This window comes from Eutrigla gurnardus (assembly GCF_963514095.1).
Source record: "Eutrigla gurnardus genome assembly, chromosome: 2".
NCBI lineage: Eukaryota > Metazoa > Chordata > Actinopteri > Perciformes > Triglidae > Eutrigla > Eutrigla gurnardus.
The window spans coordinates 11,573,236-11,588,899 of record NC_139916.1 but is presented as its reverse complement, the minus strand read 5'-3'; positions in this window follow the sequence as shown (position 1 = coordinate 11,588,899).

Below are 15,664 nucleotides of genomic sequence, written 5' to 3'. Positions count from 1 at the left end.
CTCTCTTATTACTGTATTATTGTAATTATGCGCTTCTATGCGATAAACAGCCACGCTACTGTGATTCCTACATTCAAATTAATAAGTTCCCATAAGTCATTTCTTTCTGTCTCAAAAGGTTTTCCTCACATTCTGCATGCTTTCAGTCCTTCCTTGACTTCCTCCTCTATCTTGCACCAGCTGAAAAAAAGAAGATATGAAAAAAAAGAGAAATGCCACAGACATGAAACCGGAATGGAAATTCTCCCAGGCACTGCAACCTCCTTAGATGCAATACTGAACTATGCAAGGGGGATCTTTGAGGAAGCAAAGGGACTCTTAATGAACAGACCCTTTATTGATCTGTAGACAAAACAGTCATTAATTATGTGCACGTGGGCATATAATTGAGGGAGTGAAACAAGGTTCCTGTCTGCTAAACTAATGCGTGGTCAAGAATGAGGAGGATTTGATTGAGTCCCGTGCCATTGGGGTAGGATGAGACACAAGCGATCACTTAGCCAAAGCCTCTGGACCTTCCTTCCTCCCTGTTTTTTCCCTTTTGTCTCTTTCCTCCTCTCCCTCCTTTGTCACTCAGTAACTGACACCTGCCATGTTAGTCCCGCTCACTTTGTTTCTGAATCTGGAAGCAATGACTCCTCTGTGGGACCTCTGTGCTCTTTTGTCTCCTCTTCAGTCCAGTCTGCCTCGGGCAGCTTTGATTTTCTGACTTCTGTAAATGGCAGCGGTGAAGAAGTGTCTGGAGCAATAGAGAATCTCGAAAATGAGCATGGACTCACTAGGCTGTCTCTCTGTGTGCGTGTGTGTGTGTGTGTGTGTGTGTGTGTGTGTGTGTGTGTGTGTGTGTGTGCAGTGGTTAGTGCAGTCTTGGGTATATCTTTGTAGTTGTCAGTCATCATCAGGGAACCAACAGTGTTATGACTTTGCTCAGGGAGTCTTATTATGTGAAAGCACAAGTCTCTTATCGCTGTTGACTGTCTGTTATACTGTCTCTGTGAACCCCTTTGAAACTCATGGTCATTTAGTAGGTTCTCGGCAGTAGTTTTAGTCAATGATTCTGCTGTGTCAAACGTTATCATGTCCTCTCCCAAGAGTTGAGAAATGAAGCAAAAGAGACGGATGAGTAAGAGATGACAGAAACAATAGCTTACAACAAATACACGAGTCTAAGAGTGAAGATATGACTTTAAGTTTTGAGATAAAGGCATAATCATTTTTGGATCACACACATTTATGACCTAAAAATAGCAATACAACACAGTATATAAGTCTGTTTGGGTAGCATGCATCGGGCAGGCCGACCCGGCTCATCAGTCAGTGTGTAACGTTAGCAACAATGCTACCGCTGTCACTCACATCACAGGCACATCTGGAGACGAATGGCAGCGTTTAACTAAAGAGCCAAACAAGGTGTAATCCCTACAGGGGATGAGTTGCGAGGCATGAGTGTATAAGCTCAGCGTGAGTTAGATTCTCATTAAAAGAGGCTTATTTATCTCAACACCTCCTAAAGAATCAAGGCTGGCGTCTTCAAGTCTTTTGGCTGGCAGCAATTACCATACCTATCAAGTAGCTTTTAGAACGCCTGTTCTGTGTCATGAGCAATATGTGCCAAGCCATTACTCAAGCTGCCGGCACTTTCCACAAGGTGTAAGCGCTGAATACGCTTTTAAAATGGATTTATGTAAAGGGATCAGTTTCTGTGCGTGCAAAAAAAAAAAAAAACCAACAAAACAAAAAAACATCCATTTTAGAAGTTAAAAATATAGCTATGTCATCTTTGCCTGTCTGGAGAAAAAAGGAGCAGTGACTCATTTAAATCTCGTACTAAACAACAAGCAGTTGCTTTACATGATACAGTTACATAACACAGATTACAGAAAATAATAACACTAATTGTGTTACTCATTTAATATAATTTGTATTCATCTTTTGTTATAACCAAATCAATCAAGTTATTTACTGCAGCTGTGAAATGAGAAAAATAGACAATAAGAAAATGAACAATAAGAAGTAATTTTCAAATGAAGTGAACAATCTAACATTACTGTAGTGAAACAGATAATCAGGAACATTTAACATGTCAGCAGTTTGACTTCTGATGCCATGTTCAAATCCTGTGGATGTAAAGTTCCTTTTATTACACATAAATAATGCACTATTGTATTATATTGTGTATAAAAAAGATAAATGAGTGTACAGTAGATACTTTGACTTGCATCGACTCGGTACAACCAAACCCCAATTTAGTGCAAGTTAAACCAAACGCTGCTAGGTGTCAAACTATTCTAATTGTGATGTCGTTTGAACTTTTTTAGTCCATGCTGAAAGTATTTGTAAGAGGCGTCATCGATAGTACAGTCATACTGGTATTTCTGTGTCTAGTTTAAATTTCAGTGCAGTTTCCTGGAGAAATAAAAACCAGCTCTGATCTCCCATATGATGAAACACAAAGCAACTTCTTGCACTCAAGGTATCCAATGTAAATTCAGCATATGAAAGGATAAACCCATTCATAAGGCCAGGTTGAGCGATACTTTTTTAATAATGCAAACATCCCTCCAAATGTTCGCCAAGTGTCGGGCTCTGGTTGTAGAAAATTCCTCTGTTGATAGTTTTGTGTGACTAGCCATAATATCCTACTGCTGCTCGGAGGGCTATTACTGTCATAGGAACCCAATGGGGTGTCATTATATGGCTAGCAGCTGGGATTATTTGTTTATTTCCTATGGTAGCACCGCCTCACAACTGTGTATGTGTCTTTGTATGAGCACGGACAGGAAGGTGTACATGCCTGTGTGTGTGTGTGTGTGTGTGTGTGTGTGTGTGTGTGTGTGTGTGTGTGTGTGTGTGTGTAATCTAAAATTCTCTTTTCTCCCAGAGTCAATGACCTCCCGTTGCTCTATGATAAATGTGTGGTACTGTTGTGCATGTGTGGCCTTAAAATGAAACGGGCAGCTTGCTACTGTGTTCAGACACATCATTACCCCTATGGATATATTGATTGTTTGTTGGTGTTTTTTTTCCCCCCACATGTTTGTTGTTGTTCTTTTTTTCCATTTTAATTAGTTCCACTTTCACACACATTTAACACACACACACACACACATGCTCAATGATTTGCCTGGCCGGAGTACAGTTTGACACAGGGTCTTTATAGGTCATTAGAGACCACTCACTGGAAAAGCAATAGCGGTGATCAACTCAAATGCTAACAGAATCAGCTTTACATTTTTCTAACAGGCAGCCTGTGTAGATGTGTAAAGACTGTTACTATATATCATAGTTCTGAAAAAGTATTGAGAATGAGGTTCAGCTGAATGAATGGACATACAAAGTGCCTGACTTGCCAATGCATTTTTAATTCATCTAAACTTGATGACACCTTAATCGTAGAAACAGCAACAGCAACATTTCCTTCGGCATAGATTAGCAAACGACCTATTTTGTTCAGGTATGAGGAACTTTATGTGGCTATGGATCCCATTTCTTCCTATTCCACCTTTGTGTCTTCTATTCACACTTTCTCTGTTCCCTCTGTCACATAGTTAATTCGGTTATAGTACATTTTTTTCTCATTAGAAGCAAACACACTTTATTTAAGTTTGGCTGCATGCATACAGTATACATGCCATTTAATAGATGCAGTAAGCACTACTCATAAAGCTGTTGTGATGTGAAAATAGCCAGGAGGTGGTGACATGACATATTTTAAGCTATGTTGGTTATAATGATGTCTTTTTATTTATTTATTTTTGCTGTTATATTATCAGGAAAGAAATTGCTTTGGCCATAGGTGAAAATGTGCCCTTGAAGGACAAGCATTAGTTTGCACTAATGGTGTGTAATGGATTTTACCTGAGTGGTCATCAATTACCGTTTCTCATAATCAACATGAATTGATCACAGAAATTATGTCCGCTTTAAATCATTAGTGTGACATGAATGTGTTTGTGTGTGATGTGTGCAAGTGATTAAGCCACATCCATTTACTTTACTCGTCTCTCTGTGATTCATCATTAGATAGAGTGTGGCCTGTATATTACTTGTGGTCAGATGCAGCCTCGTGCAGGAAGGTGAAACCGAACTAGACGAATATTTTGACTGAACTTTGACGACATCACAGCTGGACACTGTTTGGAACCGATGAATAAATTCATTTGTCTCCATCAATTATTTTGCAAAACACACCTTTTTTCTCCTTATAGCATGGATATGAACGTTTGGCAATTTCTTTCATTGCAATGAAAATACAGGACTAATTTCTCTTTGATGCAAAACCAATCCATCTGCACCAAATTCAGTCACACACTCCCTCCCTCTCTCCATCCCGTGAAAAACTCCTGAAACCTGTCCAGAGATTTTCAATTTCCAGCAGCGATCTCCGCTAACAACCCTGGCCTAGCCGGATCTATAAGGCCATTACCATTCATAGGAACAACAAGAAACAAGGCAGAGCACATGTCCCCATAAGAATAACAGCAAATGCACGGTCTCGTCTCCTCGTATCAAATCAACATCACGCCCCCGTTTAAAAATGTGTTGTCTTAAAGCTTTGCTCCCACTGCTTGTATCTGTGGAATGTGTTTTCTCTGAAGTAGGATCAGACGAGCCCTAATGCTTTATTTTGGCAAGGCGGCACGGCAAACTTAGAGGACACTGATTGCTTGTGTCCTCCACTCTAATGCTCCCGTTAATTCTCCAATAAAGCTGATTGCCACATTCAGATGTGCGGAAGGGGTTAGAGAGGAAAACTGTAAGCGGTGCAGCGACGAGGTCCTGCGGCAGCCTGCCATCAATTCAGCCGCCGAGTTGTTTCACCTCGGCTCTCCCTCTAGCTCGCACCCCCCTCGCCCTGTCTCTCTCCCTTATTTCTGTCCCTCAACCGCTTCACACAACGCTCTAGGAATTAAATTAGAGCTCGCAAAATCTTCAGACATGCTTATTACCGGGCTGGCATTGTTGTAATGTGTCTGACCTTGACCTGTTAGGGATTAATCCGAGCAGACAGCGCTGAGCAGGCACCCTGGCTGATTCCCATGCAGAGCACAGACACCAGTTGTGTTTACCAATCTGAGATAGAGGAGGAGAACAAACAACAAGCACCAGCTTCTCACTCAGGGAGAGCAGTTTGGACCGGACTCACTGTGTCACATCAGGTGGCAGAACGGGAGAGATGTGACAGTGTGTGCATGTGTGTGTGTGTGTGTGTGTGTGTGTGTGTGTTCTCACACATCAGTGTGTTTATCTACAATGGTTAAAACTGAGAGAACACCAAGCCAAGATGTCCAGGGTAGGGCAATCAATATGGGCTCCATGTGGTCTGCCAGGGTGGAAGTGGAGTTGGAATCAAAGTGGGTGCCACATAAGCAACAATCCTCAATGTTGTGGCCCAAGGCACTCCACCAAAAGACTGTATGGAAATGATTGTATTATTTTTTCATTCTTTTTATTTCATGCCTAGCCGATCCCTCTCATTATTTAAACATAGTAAGCAAACATTGACTGCATTCACTGAAGAAGTTTTCTTGCTGAACTACTCATTGGTAGTACTGATCCACCATTTGTCAAATAAAACAAGCTTAGAACAATGCAAACATCAGCTTTAGAAAAGGGCAATATCTGTTACGGCATAGGCATTGAAAGAAAGAGATAATTGGAAGAATCTGTATAATATAAAAGCATATTCAAGGCAATGCAATTGTTGTTTTTTTATATTCAGACAAAACCACTAGAATAAAGCAAGAAAGAGAAATAGTCAAGAAAACAGTGATGCTCAAACCCACAGATTTTCCCCCTCCAAGAGTAATAATTCATGCTGGTATATCTTCGCACACAATCTGCACGCTGCTTCACCGTGATCAGAATCATATTTAGAAACAAGCTTGACCCGGGAAGTGAAGTAGGCTGATAACGTCAAATGCCAAAAACAGATTTTAGGTCCTTAAAACATAAAAACAGGCTGGATCCAGTGCAGAGGGACACTTTGTTCCCGTAAAGAAACAGTACATAATGTTTGAATTGTTATATTGCACATTGTAATATATGATTCCATAGTGAGGGAGGTTTGGGTGTCTATGGTATCAGTTTGTCAAACCGAACAAAAAAAGAAAAACATGCAAAGTGAATTCTTAAGTTGAAGGGTTATGCTTTTCCAAAATAGGACAATATACTCTGCTTGTATGTAGGTCATTAGTTCTCAAAATCCTCTTCTCTCCACATTGCTAATCGGTTACCTAAATTTAGTAATCCTGTTGGCACTGAGATTCTCGGAGTTTGGCTTCTCCCACACTTCTGAGGAGCCTGCAGGAATGTTGTCTCGCTAGTTACGTCTGCAAACGAACAGCTCAATGGGTTATGTGATTATTTTTGCTGTTTTGTTGTCAATGAGCCATAATTGAAAACTCTTTCACAATACAAATTGTGGTTTAATGCATTGTCATGTTTGGGAAGCATTTTAGAAGATATGTTAGTTCACGAGGGTGAAAAAAACAATACGTGAAACACCTAACACTATCATGCTAAAACACTGGTGCTGGATTCAATTAGACTGTACTCGCCAATGTGCTGAAGTTTGTGGGTTTAAATGTCACTTATCAACATGAGGCACTCCATTACAGCTTTACAACGGAACATTTGTTTTAACAGCTAACAGCTATTTTTTGTGTGTGCTTTAATTGTATTCATATTTTCCAAACATTCAAACAGTATACATCTGTGTTGTCTTAGGTTACTCGCATGCATATTTAACATAGAAGAGAATATTCGTAAATTGTAGCCTCACTATTTAGCATCCCTTCACATGTGTGTACATCTTCTCAAACATCTTCAAACAATATCTCACGTGAATGAAGTGACATGTTGTTTTCCAAAAACTAGGAGGTAATACCCATCATGTCTGCGGTTAATGCGACCCATGGCCACATGGTCTCAGGCTGCAATGAGAATATTCCATGCATTTATAGCACGATTAGTCTTATCTCCCACAGAAATATGGAAAAGGTATGAAGTAATCTCCCTTCTTAGTGATTTCCATAGCAGCAAACCTGAGACCCTGACCCCTCGCTTGACCGTATAGTCCCTATTAGCCATTAAATATCTCACTCTTCTCTGCATCTCTTCTTCTCTATCCATTTTGAATCTTTTTATAACTGTAACTGCAGTGATTTATCCCTTTCTGTCTCACTGTTTCTCCGGTATTTTGAACACGTTTTTAGCGTCCCTATGTCTCCCTCTCTCTCTCCCACTTTCCGTTTATCTTCCTCTCTCCCTGTCTTTGTCTCTATTCCCCCTTTTTCTCCCTCAGCAATGTTTTGTGATTGGCAGTTGAAGCTTGACTGCGGTAGAGTTAATAGAGAATAGAGAGGAATACCTAGAGGATTTACAGCTGAGTGGAGACGCACAAATAAGATAATGACTTGGGAATAACAATTTCGCCGCACCGTTTGGGAAGGCAGTGGAGAGAGAGAAAGATACCGCGGGAGGAAGGAGAGAGAGGCGACAGACAAAGAAAGCCTTAAAGACAGTGAGGGAGAGGCGGCGAAAGAGAGGCAGACGTAAGTGAACAGATTCCAGGGGCGGCTGACTTAACACCATTCTTCTAAATTGGAGAAAATAGTCTGAATCCCCGTGGGTTTTTCCGGAAAGATAAAGCTTTATATTTTTAGACAAGTTGCACTGATGAACTAAAACAGTTATTTTCCTTCCTGATGCATTTGTTTTGATATGAGTCCAGATGATTGCTGACCATATCTGTTGTTTCCTGATGGGATACAAAGAGAAATATACGCCATTCGGAGCATTAAAGAAGCAGCAAAAATGATTTGCTATCTGAAGATAAAAGGGGAGCAGAGTCCACTTGAGCCCTGAATGAAGTCGCTCTGCCTCTGAGTGTTTTTTTCATCAAAGCTTCTCATTGTTTTGTTGACGTAGCCGCGCATGCTTTCAGTGCACGTTAAGGTATGTGAGGGCGACCCACTGGCTAGCACCTACCTATTAGCGTTGTTAGCAAGGTTAGCTATGAACCGCTGCCTCATGTTGAGAGCCAATCAAAATTCTCTCAATTTCATATCTTGCACCTTTTTTAATAAAGGTGTATTCAAAAGTGATCACTTATGTGTGTGTGTGTGTGTGTGTGTGTGTGTAATATCTTGCTTGTTTGCGCATCCCTCATCTGAAACAATGGCTAAGCACCAATATATAAACGTTTTCCCGCCCGACGTCAGAGGCTGCCTGGTGAGGGGAGATAACCCGCTCAAATTCATAATGCTCAAGCATTCCTTTAAACTTGGGTCACCCATCAAAACCATAATCTACAGTCATTTGGTTGTCAGAGTTGTTGGTTGAGTTATAGAGGCTGGCACTCAGAAGGCCTTCTTAAGGGACCTAATCTCCGACTAAAGACAAGGGCTCTTGGTGATATTGTTTCCCTCCCCTCGCTCCAGTGCTCCGTCCCTCCATCATCGCCTTGACATCACTCACTGCTCAACAAAGTAGCTAATGAAGCAGAAGAAGAGAGAATATTTGCCCAGTAATTAAGAAAAATGAAAGGAAGTGGAGTTTGAAAGCTGACACGGGTGCACACTGTAATTGTCTTCTCCTTGACGTAGTGTGGCGCAGGCTATACTTTTCCAGTACACTCTTCTCGATTCTTGTCTCATCTGCTTCTCACTTTGCGGCCCTAAAATGTATCTGTCTGTCTATCTGTCTGTCTGTCTGTCTGTCTCACAGTTCCTTCTTTACTCCGGGTTCACCTCCCCAATCAAATTATCAAGTTATCTATTACATTTGCCGAGATATTTAGTCTCTGACATTTAAAAACGAATGCAGCTAATGCGTCAGTGCTGTTGAATGTGTTTATTTCAGAGAGTCACACACGTTCTAATCAGTGCACAACAGACCTAATTGTGTCTTAAAGGTCATTGTTTCAGATTTCTCTATAAATCCTTAATAGTACTAAACAGGGAGCAGAGTGCAAAGCATTCTCTTTAAATCTCCTAAATCATGCTCTCGAAAATCCACATATCCAGAAACTCTGCATATGCTTGCTAATGATCTGAGGTCAGTGTGCTCAGCTGCTTGTACATAGTAGAGGAAATGTCACGCTTGTCGAGAACACAGCTGGAAGTCTTGAAAATTCAGAAACGTAGCATTACTAAGCCGTCCACAGGTACCAATTTGTCACAGTGTTCCCTGACAATTTTGGATGCATTTTATATGTGAAGTGAAGTGATCCATTAGAAATCAGAGGCTTTTCAAAAGGTGCAATATGTAAGATGTGGCCAGAATTTAAAATAGTAACATAAAGACAGAAGACGGTTGATTATATAACATGTGAAGATGTCTATTGTAAACTGCGGCACACGTGATTGTAAGAGAGTTATTTTAGAGCGTCTCTGGTTTCAGCAGTTTGGTTGAATTGGACTATTCTGGCACTTCTGTGGATTGATTGGACCCGGTAACAGAATTTAGATAGTATGGACCTAGTAGTAGGGTCAATAGCACTTTAATTATTATTCATCATGCTCCATCAAGCTCAAACAGACTTCTAAACATTTATCCATTTTGTAGTTATTACTTGTTAAAATTTAAATTGTTGCCTCTCATGTTCGTTGTTCTTCATACATACTGTCAACATTTACCAGTTAACGGGAATCCTTGTTCTGGGATTTAGATGGGATGTTACAGAGAAATAGCTATCATTGGTGGTTGGGTAATCATAGACATTAAAAGTTAAGTAAAATCCTAAGCACATTATTATATCCCAAAGGGAAACATTGGTAAGCTCCATTTAAAGGAGGTTTTAAATGGATGACTAATTCAGTGCCAAGTGTAGAATTTGACCTTTTAGTTTTTACATTGATTTACAATATTTTCACATCTTATTTAAGTAACATTTTGCTCATTTCATGGTATTATTGTGCAAACGTGCATGCTTATTATTTAATACATTTCTATTATTTTAAAATTATTTATTCAGCAACCATGCATCAATTCGTTATGTCTGTTCATGTTGCAACTTTTACTGCAGTCTGGTATTTCATAAAACATTAACTGTATACCAAAACTCTGTATGACTGGTTGTCCAGATATCTCAAGGGTGCAGACTAAAATGTGCACATTTCAAGCAATCCTTTTTTTTTTTACAGCTACTTTAAATTATAAAGAAAACAGAATTGCCCCCTCTGCAATCTATGGAGCAATGTTCCGTCTGCATCATATTGCACACACAAGCAACATGAGGTATTTTTACGTTACAGAGAGCAGGAAGTCAAGCTAACCTATCTAAATTTAACCCCACCCCCTTTACCAAATGAGCCACTGTCTTCCTGCCGGTCCACTACTGGCCACATGCCGTGACTCTGATTGTCTTCTTATGGACATTATTATCTTTATGGTGGCAGTAATAACTTGAATACAGGCCTAATGATAGTGATCATGTGAACTCGCTCTCCCAATAGCTGGTTGATAGCCGCGCGGCAGCCTCAGTGGGGGGTTTATGTGAGATGACTTCAAAGGTGTGATTTACCTCACAGTGGAGTGTGGGGCATTGCAGTGCCCGTGGGCGGGTGTCATTTTCTTGTTGAACTTCTTTTTTTTGATCCTGTAGTTCAATTTCAGGTATTCACTGGCCAGGTACTTGAGGACTGAGAGAAAGGCACTGAAGGTCTAAAGTGATTTTCTCTCTTTGTTTATAAGAGCCCATACTTTCAGCTCCACGTATATATAGTTCATCCATTTTTTAATATCACCATTATTCCGATCTTGGCCATGCAGCGTAGTGCCAGTTTGGATTAGACGGGCAAAAGGAAAGTTACACGGAGCTCATCTTGACATTAATATTGATCAGTTCGCCAGTAAACGCCACTTCTTTGCTCCGCCGCAAATTGAACCCGAACAATCATCCACTCCCCTCGCCTCTCCTCGGAATCCTTCCTGCACAGGCCAGGTCATTTTCATGCAAAAGATTGCCTTTTCTGCCTCGAGGAGAATGCAATGAATAGATTGATTAGGCAATATCGTAATGGGGATAGGGTAATGAGCCTGTCAGTCATACATCGGACAGTGTCTGACAGAGAAAATACGCCCAGGCAGTAGAATGACTTTCGTAGATGGGGCGGCACAAAACTGGTTTTAGGATGAGTCAAAGAAAACTGCTGAAATCAAATCTCTCGGGGCAAAAGATGGACTTTTCTCTTTTTCCAACAGAAGAGAGACTAACTATCTACAGAGTGGAAGCCACATATGGCAGTTGAGGGTTTTATTCTTTTCATCTGTTATTTGTTGATGATGTACAAAAGTAATGCTCAATTTTCTCAGAACCTACATAACTATATGCCTATATAACACCAACACATATGGCATGCAACACTTAGTGGAAATATGACAACTTGTCTGGATATGTCATGTTTTGCAGTGTTTACCACGCCTGTTATGAATCACAGTAAGTAATATCTTAAGACATTGTTTTTGATTTTTGATTTGTTATGATAAGTCGTGTCATAGTCATGATCATTTGAAAGATTGTTTTGTTCTCAAACACATCTTGATGTTTCTCATGTCAGAGTTCTTTTCGTTGGAGCGAGACTGGTTTAACTGTCAGGAGTCATTGTTTCTTTTTTTCCCCCTGAAACACAATGTGTTATTATTAATAAATCTGTTTGAAGCCGATACACATACATACTGTTAAATTGTCTTCACCTATAGCCTACTGTTCATACTGTTAACATTGAAAGTGGATTTATTTTTTATTATTAAAATAGGACATTGTCAGCCATTTTTTAAATAAAAAGAACAAGATTAAATATTAAATATTGCACCATTATCTTACCTTTGAATCACCCATGTTATCTGCCAAGTGACTTGTTACTTGAAAGGCACAAAGCAACAATCATTAAAAATTTGAAGTTCAAATACCGAATATACCAAATAAATCCTGGTATTGAGAAATGAGTTTCTCTCTGTAACATTATATTTTAAAATTACATTTATCCCTGCACCTGGAGTGCCAATCTTCCCCTATTAACATTTCTACAATGAGTGTAATATACTACGAGATGTTGAGTTTGTGTGTATATTTACACACACCCAAACTGCACATGAAAGCATGAAGTTGGTGAAGTTGTACTAAAATCAGGAACTCTTCAATCTTCTTGTCAAAAGAAAAGGCCTCCAGGTGTGAACAGTTTCCTCTTTATTAACTGGCAATAAACTAACAAGTAGCGGAATCAGAATGAGTTCACTTCTCAACCTGTATGTTCCTCTGTTCTTTTATGTCTGGGATGTGAACTTATCCAGAGGGTCAAGGGTCAATGCCAATGGTAGCATATCATGAAATGTGAAATGTCATAATATGAATGCCATTCGCAGAGTCATTTCCAGTGTGAACGAGGGCATTATACACCTCACAGGAAAGAAACCTTCTCCTTGCCATCTGATTTGTTTCGCTGCTGGGCACGGAGAGCGAATTTGCTTGTATCCGAAGCAGAGGCAATTTGTTTTATTTGACTTCTTGCCCCATAAACTGTCAACCCTGGTTCCCCCCGAACCCAGAAGAGGCTTGCCACAGAAAACAAATGGGCGCCATAATGACCCTCTCCAACAGAGTTCAGTGTTGGGGTATGAACTATGTATTTATCCGAGAACGCTCGCTTTGTTTATCTACAACTTGCGAGTTTTCTCCCTGTGCGCCTCAATGCTTTTCCTTATATCTTTTCATGGATCTCGTCATGTCCTCAGAGGGCTGTTAGAAATTGGAGAACATCTTAAAATATTTATAGGGTTTCAGAAAAGCTGTTATTAAATTCAGGACGCTTTTAAAGATGTGTTTTTCCACAAACACACCTTTAACACACCTTCGAGCCTAGTATTGGTGCCTATGTTTGTCTCTTTGTGTATACTTTGTGTCTGCAGAGAGACCAAACAGAGAGAGAGACAGGTTTGTGTTCATGTGTGTGAAACCATGAAGAAGTGGATGTTCAGCCAACTATTGATTTTGGAAGAGGCTCTAACTGAGATGATGAGGAGGTGTGTCCTGCAAAGTGGCTCTTATGTGAAATCAGTTGCCTGATTTTCTCTGCTCTATATTCATTGCTTCCAGTTCTCTAAAACGGCCGGAGCTGCATCTGTTTAGGATGCAGGCCGTTGCATTCAAATCCTCTGGTTTAAAGACCACAAAAGTGCCTAAACCTGGTTCTCCATGTGCATCTACGGAGATTGTTTCAGCCACAAGCAGAACTTAATTAATTGTCATGTTTTTTTTTGTTTTTTTTTTGCTGCAAGATTTCAAGTGAGATTTGTGTGGGAATCTACGAAATCACTAATACTAATTAATTCAAATGTCAAATTATTTAAAGAAAGCTGTTGAAATGTTTACTATTAACCGCTTTGATAAGTGGCAGGAAGCTTTTTCTGTCTCTGAATATGATCCTGGATATAGGATTCCAGGGTTTAATACACAAGCTTGTAGTTGATTTAATAACAACATAATAACCAGTGTTGGAAATTACTCCTCTCAGTAACAGTCTCAGCTACAGCATTATATCTTGATTTCGTTCTAATGCTTGGCAGATATGATGGGCGCCAGTTATACACACACGGGGAGAAATATGACTTTCTCCAATGCTCACAAAGAAGCTTGAATAAGCAAGGATATATGAAGACGTGTCACTTTAAGTTTAGAGTAGTGTATTGGAAATCACCTGTCCACAGCAGCAAACGTAACAAAGCAGCCACATGAAACTGATGGCACAAGAACCTCATTTTTTTACAGATACCGGCGAGAGTGATTCAACCTCTGCCAAGCTGGAATACATTTCCTACAAGGTAAATGCAGAGATGTGAAGTGGAGGAAATGCTGCTCAATACAGTCTTTCAGAGACGTACTGAACACGATAAGTAAGGCAGGTACCGATGTGGCTTTTTAGGAAGCGAATAATGTGACGAACCTTCCTCGACGCTCGCATTTACACGTAGAACATTGATGATGAGGATGATGCAGTCAGTTTGCGACCCGGCTGCTGACATTTGACATGACGTTCCCTTCCATGTCTGAGCCGCTACATAATAATTATTGTAGTTATACAACCTGTCCTCGGGCTTGGAGGCTTGACCTTTCTGCAAATAACATGTTCTTTTCCCCTAATGTAAAACAAGGATGTCATTTCCTATTGTGTACTCTGAACTCAGCAGGGATGTCATCTTGCATGAACTGTGATCTTTTGTGAGTGTGTGTGTTTTTGTCGTTTTTAAATTTTTAATGGGAGGAGGAAACTGTAACTGGATACAGTTACAGAAATAACGGCATCGTATTCACCGTCGCATGCCCACATTTTTTCACTGCTGGGTTGATTTATTCTTTTCTAACTCAAACTCTAATGATCATCCATGCTTGGCACACACACACACACACACACACACACACACACACACACACACACACACACACACACACACACAGAGTTGTGGATGGTGAGAAGAAACACACAGTCAGCTTTGGTCCTTTCTAACCACAATCTGGCCTAATGGGAATCTTATGGCTGAGTGCACCTCACAGCACAGAGTCAGGATGTATTGCCACCTAGTGAAAACATTCCAGCAGGAGGAATGAACTACGGTGTGAAGAAAAGTAGGGCCATATAATCTCATGACGGGAGGACAGAAAGATGGGGGGGGGTGATAAAGTCAATAATGTGTCTCCTCTTTGAGACACAAGCGTTTGGGGTCTCTGATTGACTTTTTAGACATATTTTTTAATATATGTGAAGAATTATGGCTGGAGTCGACTGGCATATGCACATACTTAGTTTTAGTCACACTGGAAGAATATGCCTCAGTACACAACTGCAGGGAGCTGTGTACACTGTTGGCATCACTTCTGTTGTTGTTTATTTTCTTCTTTTTACCGTCTAGTTACATATTTGCTTCTTGCTTTGAGGTTTGAGATCGGCTACCCTGGATACGGGGTATTGCTTTTCTGGATTCACACAGTGATACAGAGGGAAGTAAAAAAAAAAAGAAAAAGACTGTGTGTGAAGCCCTCTTAGAATGTTTATCCCTCTGAAAATATTAAAGGATTAGAGATTGCATGTTACATGATTATGAACAAAGCAGCTGAAGTGTGATCGAAGTGAGGGATGGTGGTACACACACACACACACACACACACACACACACACACAGAGTGGAAAAGGTGAGGGATAAATAGAAAGGATGAACCAGATAAAGAGATTACTCCAGAACGTAAAAACAAAACATTAGTGAAAGAAAAACAAAGTCTGGAAAAACATATGAGAGCTCTGATTTATAAATATATATTGGGCTTTCACTGATATTGTTTTCCTCTTGCAGGTTCAGTACACAGTGCAAGCAATCATTTACGTGTCAAAACATGATATGTCTGGCAAGCCATAATTAAGTGTCATTTCTTCTCCAGAATGTTTTCTTCTCGACATGAATTCATGGTTTATTTACGGCTGTGTAAGAGATACAGATGAGGTTCAAATGCCGAGGCAACGTAGAGACATTTGCTGAGCCAAAAAATGGCCAGAATGATATACGGATGACCTGGGCTCAGCATTTGTAAAAAATAAAATCGCTTTTTTGTTATATAAAACATAATTGCTATTCAGTCAAGAGTAGACGAGATACACTTAAAGCGATTTGG